The sequence below is a fragment of the Trichechus manatus genome, unplaced genomic scaffold (genome assembly GCF_000243295.1).
Source record: "Trichechus manatus latirostris isolate Lorelei unplaced genomic scaffold, TriManLat1.0 scaffold00057, whole genome shotgun sequence".
Lineage (NCBI taxonomy): Eukaryota > Metazoa > Chordata > Mammalia > Sirenia > Trichechidae > Trichechus > Trichechus manatus.
The window spans coordinates 5,447,684-5,456,694 of NW_004443993.1; positions in this window are offsets into that span (position 1 = coordinate 5,447,684).

The following is a 9,011-nucleotide window of genomic DNA, read 5'->3' on the forward strand; positions in this document are numbered from 1 at the left end:
GAGAATGAAAAGAACAGGAGACAAGGAAAAGATTAGTCCAAAGGACTAATGGACCACAGCTACCACGGCCTCCACCAGACTGAATCCACTACCGCTCGCTAGTGCCCAGCTACCACCACTGACTGCTCTGACAGAGATCACAACAGAGGGCCCTGGACAGAGCTGGAGAAGGATGTAGAACAAAATTCTAACACAAAAAAAGACCAGATTTACTGGCCTGACAGACTGGAGAAACGCCGAGTTATGGCCCCCGGACACCATTTTAGCTCAGTGATGAAGTCGCTCCTGAGGTTCACCATTCAGCTGGGGATTGAACAGCCTCATAAAACAAAACGGGACTAATGAGGCACAGGGACAAGGACTAGAAGGCAGGAAGGGACAGGAAAGCTTGTGATAGGGAACCCAAGGTTGAGAAGGGACGGTGTTGACATGTCATGGGGTTGTTAATCATTGTCATAGGGCAATATGTGTGATAACTGTTTAATGAGAAACTGTTCTGTTAACATTCATCTAAGGTACAAAAAAAAGAAAAAGAATTATCTATGTGAGATCAAATTGACAACAGCAACTCAAAAGGTTTGATGGGAAGCCTAGGGGGCAGTGAGTTGAAGATAATGGTGATGGAATAATTTGGAAAAGGATAGTGAGACTAGCAGCACAACTGGAAGAATGTAATTGATGTCACTGAATTGTACATGTAAAAACTTTTGAAATGGTGTGTCATGGATTGAATTGTGTCCCCCGAAAATGTGTGTAGCAACTTGGCTAGGTCATGATTCCTAGTATTGTATGATTGTGTTATCTGATGTGATTTCCTTATGTGTTGTAAACGCTACCGCTATGATGAGATTATATGTGATCTCCTCGTGTTATAAATTCTATCACTGTGATGAGGTTATACTGATGAGGTTGACAAGATTAGCGTCTTAATGCAATCTCTTTTGAGATATACAAGAGAGAAGCAAGCAGAGACACATGGGAACCTCATACCACCAAGAAAGCAGTGCCGGGAGCAGAGCGCGTCCTTTGGACCAGAGGTTCCTGTGCAGAGAAGCTCCCAGACCAAGGGAAGACTGATGACATGGACCTTCCTCCAGAGCTGATGGTGAAAGCGTTCCCCTGGAGCTGAAGCCCTGAATTTGGACTTGTAGCCTACTGGACTGTGAGAGAATAAACTCTTTGCTAAATCCATCCACTTGTGGTATTTCTGTTGGAGCAGCACCAGATGACTGAGACATGGTGTAACTTTGGATATGTATATCTTCACCAAAAAAAAAAAAGTCCTCCCAGGTCGAGACGGGAGAGTGTTGACATGTCGTGGGGTTGTTAACCAATTTCATAAAACAATATGTGTACTGACTGTTTAATGAGAAACTATTTATTCTGTAAACCTTCATCTAAAGTACAGTTTAAAAAAATATCAAAAAAAGAAAAGCACAATAAAAAAAGTTGTTTTTTTTTTAAATTGTGCTTTAGATGAAGGTTTTCAGCTCAAATTAGTTTCTCATTCAAAAAGGTATATGCAAATTGTTTTGTGATATTGGTTCCCTGTGTCCGTTCATCCAGTTTTCCTGTCCCTTCCTTCCTTCTTGTATTGCCTTTGGGCAGGACTTGCCCATTTAGTCTTGTAGAGTTGTTTGAACTAAGAAGCACGTTCCTCACGTGTTTTATTGTTTGTTTAATAGGCCTGTCTAATCTTTGGCTGAAAGGTAGACTTCAGGAGTGGCTTCTGTTCTGAGTCAGCAGGGTGTCCAGGGGCCGTAGTCTCGGGCGTTCCTCCAATCTCTGTCAGACCAGTAAGTCTGGTCTTTTCTTGTGAATTTGAATTTTGTTCGACATTTTTCTCTCGCTCTCTCAGGGACGCTCTATTATGATTCATGGCAGAGCGGTCGGTGGTGGTAGTGGTGCACCATCTGCTTCTTCTGGGCTCAGACTGGTGGAGGCTGTGGTTCATGTGGTCCATTAGTCCTTTGGACTGATATTTTCCTTGTGTCTTTGGTTTTCTTCATGCTCCTTTGCTCTGGTTGGGATGAGACCAATAGATGTATCTTAGATGGCTGCTTTCAAGCTTTTAAGACCCCAGATGCAGGATCTTAAAAGCCTGTGAGCGGCCATCTAAGATACTCCACTGGTCTCACCCCTTCAGGAGCAAGGGAGAATGAAGAAAACTAAAGATACAAGGGAAAGAGTAATCCAAAGGACTAATGGACCACATCTACCACGGCCTCAGCCAGACTAAGTCCAGCATAACTAGATGGTGCCCGGCTGCCACCACTGACTGCTCTGACAGGGATCACAATACAGCGTCCCATACAGAAGTGGAGAAAAATGTAGAACAAAATTCTAACTCACAAAAAAAAGACCAGACTTCCTGGTCTGACAGAGACTGGAGAAACCCAAGAGTATGGCCTCTGGACACAATTATAGCTCAGTAATGAAGTCATTCCTGAGGTTAACCCTTCAGCCAAAGATCAGACAAACCCACAAAACAAAGCGAGACTCATGGGGCACAACAGCCCAGGGACAAGGACTAGAAGGCAGGAGGGGACAGGAGAGCTGGTAATAGGGAACCCAAGGTCAAGAAGGGAGAGTGTTGACATGTTAACCAATGTCATAAAACAATATGTTACTGTTGAAAAAAAGACCCCAGACGCTACTCACCAAAGTAGGATGTAGAACATTTTCTTTATAAACTATGTTATGCCGATTGACTTGGATGTCTTCTGAGACCATGGTCTCCAATGACCTTCTTATAAGGACACCAGGCATTGGATTTGAGGCCCACTCTAAGCCTCTAGGACCTCATTGTAATATAACTAATTACATCTGCAAAGACCCTATTTCCAAATAAAGTCACATTCTGAGTTTCCGGGCAGACATGAATTTTGGAAACACTATTCAATGCAGTACACCCCCCATGTCCCATCAGTCACCATCCATTTCTTCCCAGGTCACAGCCCCTTCCTCAGTCAGCCCCTACCGTCTCTCACCCAGACAACCACAGAAACCTCCCTGGACCTCCAGCCACTACCTCCCACTGAGTTGTTCTCCCCACAATAGCCTGAGAAACGCTTTTTTCTTTCTTTTTTTTTTTCAGAGTAGAGGTAATCATTATTTTATTGAACAGAGTGTTTCATAACCAGTATTTGAAAACAAAATTTTCTGTTTTATTTGTTTTGCCAAATTAACCAAAAAAGAAAAAAAAAAAAAAAAAAGCATCGCTGTTGATTCAATTCCAACTCGTGGCAGCCCCATATGTTACTGAGTAGAACTGCTCCATAGGGTTTTCTTGGCTATAATGTTTACAGAAACAGATCACCAGGCCTTTCTTCTGTGGCACCAGTAGGTGGATTTGAATAAAATGTATAAATATTTATCCAAATGCAAAAGCATGTTCTTTTACAAACTTGTGACCACCCTCTACACACTGTATTAATACGTACTTGGTTCCCTTAATATGATAGGTCAGTTATATGGTGGGCCTGTTTTCAAATGTTTAATCAGGTATTTAAGTTGCTTTTTTAAAAAAAATTATTTTTGTTGTTGTTTAAAATACACAGCAGAACATACACCAATTCAACAGTTTTTACATGGACAATTCAGTGACACTGATTACATTCTTCGAATTGTGCAACCATTCTCACTCTCCTTTTCCAAGTTGTTCCTCCCCGATTAACATAAACTCACTGCCCCCTAGGCTTCCTATCTTATCTTCAGAGTTACTGTTGTCAATTTGATCCCATACAGACAGTTCTTTAAAAGAGCACGATGCCCAGGGCAGACATCCTTTACTAATTACCTTGCTTTGTTTTGTAATTGTGGATAAAGATAAATGCAACAAAACATTTGCCATTTCAACTTTGTTCACAAGTATAGTTCAGTGACATTATGTCCGTAATGCGGTTCAGCCACCCTTAGGGTCTCTTTAACTCCCTCATCTGACCATGGCCATCCCTAAGGTCACCGGTAGTTCCCTAACTCCCCAGGACTTGGGTCCAGGGGTCTGGGGACACTTTCTGCAACAGAGAAATGCAAGTCAAGTTCAAGGGCTGCAGTGGAAAAGTGGCCTCTAGCTTCAGAGTGAGCAGATTCTTGTCTTGAGCCAATGCTGTCCCAGACAGCCTTACAACAGCACAATGCACTTCTCTGAGCACCTACTGTGTGCCAGGCTCTGTTTAGGTACCAGGGGTAGAGCAGTGAGCCTGAGAGGCCCTGCCCACCCTCCCAGCATCCGCCGTCTGGTTAGGGCTGACTTCGACCTTTGAGAGAGACGGGAGCTGGTATGGCCTCACAGCTGGCCTTGGTGTTGCTAAGAGCTGGCCTAGCGCTCACAGCTGGACTGTGGTGTTCTCCTGTCGAACATAATCCACAGAACGCCAACATCGGACAAGGCCACTGTGTGACCATGATGGATCAGGACAAAACAAGACCGTTCTGTTATCCCGTCTGGACACAGACAAAACATGAATATTGTCCAAACCACAAAAACGACCCGACATCCTCTTTGCCTGGCTAATACAAATGAGTACTGCTACTTTACTAATCACAGCTGTGGTCTTGCTTCACTCCTGATTCCTCGTAAAAAATATTAAGATACTCAGTAATAGATTAACACACACACACCACCTTGCATCTGGGAGTCCCTGGGTGGCGCAAATGGTTAAGTGCTCGACTACTAGCCAAAAGGCTGGCAGTTCGAACCCACCCAGAAAGTTCTGGCGATCTGCTTCTGAAAGGTCACAGCCATGAAAACCCTATGGAGCACAGTTCTACTCTGACACGCATGGGGTTGCCGTGAGTCAGAGTCCACTCAACGGCTACTGTTTTTACTCTGCATTCTGACAGCATCCAGGATCTGTCTTCTGGATCCTTCTTTACCCAGCAGACAAAAGGACTAGGTGGAAATGTATGTTAAACATCTACCCCGGTGGTACACAGAGTTAACACACTCAGCAACTAACTGAAAGGCTGGAGGTTTAAGTCCACCCAGGGGCACCTCAGAAGAAAGGCCTGGCAATCTGCTCCTAAAAACTCAGTCATTGAACACCCTATGGAACACCGTTCCACTCTGACACACATGGGGTTGACTCAACAGCAACCAGTTTTTTTAGCCGGACCAAAGCTGGCCTGGGGGCTGGGGAACAGGTGATCTGGCCTCAACCCAGGGGATAAAATGACATTTGCTTGAATTACTTTAGTGAGAAGGAACCCACTCAGTAGGTGATTTGGGGCATGGTGAACCAGGTCAGGATCACCACCCTTTGATCTTTCATTGTTCCATTTATCTTTCAAAAATAGCTTTTTCCTGTTCTTTTATATATTATTTTTATTTGCTTGATCATCTCAAAAAAGAAAGTGTAAAATTTCCAATCAGTAAAAGCATCTGACATATAGCAAAGTTCTGCTTCCTTAAACCCTCCCCTAAAACACCTCACACAAGCCTGTTGTTGTTGTCAGGTGCCACTGAGTTGGTTCTGACTCAGAGCAACCGTATGTACCACAGAACAAAACACTGCCCAGTCCTGCGCCATCCTCACAATCGTTGTCATGCTTGAGCCCACTGTTGCAGCCACTGTGTCAGTCCATCTCCTTGAGGGTCTTCCTCTTCTTCGTAGACCCTCTACTTTACCAACCACAATGTCCTTCTCCAGGGACTGATCCCTCCTGACAATATGTCCAAAGTATGTAAGACGCAGTCTCGCCATCCTTGCTTCTAATGAGCATTCTAGCTGTACTTCTTCCAAGACAGATTTGTGGGTTCTTTTGGCAGTCCACGGTATATTCAGTACTCTTTGCTAACACCACAACTCAAAGGCGTCAATTCTTCTTCGTCTTCCTTATTCATCGTCCAGCTTTCCCACGCATACAAGGCAATTGAAAACACCATGGCTTGAGTCAGGCACACCCAGTCTTCAAGGTGACGTCATTGCTTTTCAACATGTTAGAGAGGCACAGAAGCCTAAATCCTACAAACTGTCCCCTCTTAACACCTTTCTGGGGGCATTGGTCGTTCAGTGGTAGAATTCTTGTGGGAGAGCCAGGTTCGATTCCTGGCCAAGGCACCTCATGCGCAGCCACCACCTGTCTGTCAGTGGAAGCTTGCATGTTGCTAGGATGCTGAACAGGTTTCAGAGGAGCTTCCAGACTAAGGTGCACTAGGAAGAAAGGCCTGGCAACTGACTTCCAAAAGTCAGTCAATGAAAACCCTATGGCTCACAATGGTCTGATCAGCAACCGATGATGGGGATGGAGCAGGACAGAGCAGCATTTCATTCCGTTGTGCGTGGGGTCGCCATGAGTCAGCGGCCAAACCCATAGCCGGTAACAACTCTCCTACTGTGACTTCCCACGGTTCCCTGTGTTGTGTGCTCTCCCTAGAGGTAGTGAGTGTTGTTGTTAGGTGCTGTTGAGTCGGTTCCGACTCGTAGCAACACTGTGCACAACAGAAGGAAAAACTGCCTAGTCCTGCGCCATCCTCACAATCGTTGTCATGCTTCAGTCCACTGTTGCAGCTACTGTGTCAGTCCATCTTGTCGAGGGTCTTCCTCTTTCACCTGGAGGTAATAAGCAATAAGCCGGAATTTGTCCATCCACAGGGGGTCCCTGATGGTCGGCCGGAGGGCACAGACACCTTTAAAGGGTGCCTTGGAATGACATTAAGGGGTGCAGTGACTCAGACAGGCCAGCCCCTCCTGTGTGGGGGGCGTTATGTGGCAGAGAAGCAGGAGCAGGAAAACTTGGGGGAAATAGTAATAATAGACACTGGCAGCCTGTTTCATCAAATCCTCACTGTGGCTTTCTGAAGTGGTTACCATTTCCAGCTCCATTTTCCAGATGACGAAACTGAGGCTCTAAGAAGTCAAATCACTTGCAAGCATCCCTCATGCTCTTAGGAGCCAGGATTCAAACCCAGGTGCTCTGGCTTCCCTCCTGGTTTTCCTCCTGTCTGGTTCCACTGTTGCTGGGTGACCATTGTGACAGCATTCTCAGGGGAAGCTCTTGGGGTCACAATGGGCTGGGCTAGGCTGGGCCCCAAAACTCAGTTGTAGTCTTGGAAGGAACATGTGAGTATCCTCTGGGAGACCAGGCACAGAGAGAGAACCGAGGGCCAGGTCCATTGCTAAGGGCATTTTCCAAGACTCCTAAGTCCTCATGCCATCCCTTGAGGTAGGTATGCCATCCTCATCCCCAATGTACAGATGAGGAAACTGAAGCTCACAGAAGCTAAATTACTTATTCCAAGGTTATCTGGTGAATGAGTTTCCTCACGCTGCCAAAACAAAGTGTCACAAGCTAGTGGCTTAAAAGAACAGAAGTTTACTCTCCCGATTCTGGAGGCTGGAAGTCTGCAATCAGGGGACCAGCTGGAGGGAGAGGTCAGTTTTTGTATTTCATCTTTTTGTTGTTTCGTGCTGTTGAGTTGATTCTGACCCATATTGATCCCATGTGACAGAGTAGAACTGCCCCCTAAGGTTTCCTAGGCTATAATCTTTACAAGAGCAGATAGCCAGGTATTTCTCCCACAGAGCCACTGGCTGGGTATGAAACGCCAACCTTTTGGTTAGCAGCTGAGTGCTTAACTGCTTGTACCACCAGGGCTCCTGATTTCAGCCTCTAACCATTAACCATTGTTGTTGAGTGGATTCCAACTCATAGCGACTGTCATGGATTGAATTATGTCTCCCCAAAAACGTGTGTATCGATTTGGCTGGGCCATGATTCCTGGTACTGTGTGATTTTCTCATATGTTGTAAATCCTGCCTCTATGATGTTAATGAGGGAGGATGGGCGACAGTTGTGTTAGTGAGGCAGGACTCAATCTACAGGATTGGACTGTGTCTTGAGGTAATCTCTTGAGATATAAAAGAGAGAAGCAAGCAGAGAGACATGGGGATCTTATACCACCGAGAAAGCAGTGCCAGGAGCAAAGTGCGTCCTTTCAACCCAGGGTCCCTGCGCAGAGAAGCTCCTAGTCCAGGGGAAGATTGATGAGAAGGCCAACAGAGAGAGAAAGCCTTCCTCTGGAGCTGACGCCCTGAATTTGGACTTTTAGCCTACTTTACTGTGAAGAAATAAATTTCTCTTCGTTAAAGCCATCCACTTGTGGTATTTGTTATAGCAGCACTAGATGACTATGACAGTGACCCTACAGGACAGAGTAGAACTGCCCCATAGGATTTCCAAGGAGTGGCTGGTGGATTCGAACTGCCAGCCTTTTGGTTAGCAGCTGAGCTCTTAACCACTGCACCACCAGAGCTCCGATTTCAGCCACTAGCAGCCAGCAAACCTTGGAGTTCCTGGGCTTGTAGACTCATCTGCCTCAGTCATCTTCAGACAGTGTCGTCTTGGCCTTGTGTCTGCTTGCTGACCTCTGTGTCTATGCTGCCCTGTATCACAAAGCAAGGAGCCAGCCCTGGTGGCAAATGGTTATGCACTCGGCTGCTAACCAAAAGGTTGGTGGTTCGAACCCACCCACCGGCTCTGCGGGAGAAAGACTTGGCAATCTCCTCCCGTAAAGTTTACAGCTTTGAGAACCCTACGGGGCAGTTCTATTCTGTCATAAGGGGCCCGACTATTAGTCAGGATCTACTTAACAACACGCAGCAAGAACATATTACAAAGCAGCAATTAGATTTAGGACACCCCCTACACTGATAGGACCTCATTAACATAACAAAGAAAAACCTGTTTCCAAACAGGATTACATCCACAAGTACAGGAGTTAGGATTCCAACCATATTTTGGGGGACACAGTTCAATCCATAACACCTGGTGTGTTCGTTTTCTTGGGCTGCCTTAACAAAGTACCACAGACTGGATGGCTTAAAAGAACAGAAACTCTCACAGTTCTGGAGGCTGTTGTTGTTGTTGGTAGGTGCCGTAAAGTTGGTTCTGACTCATAGTGACCCTATGTACGACAGAAAGAAACACTGCCTGGTCCTGTGCCATCCTCACAATTGTTGTTAAGTTGTTAAGTTTGAGCCAGTTGTTGCAGCCACTGCGTCAATCCA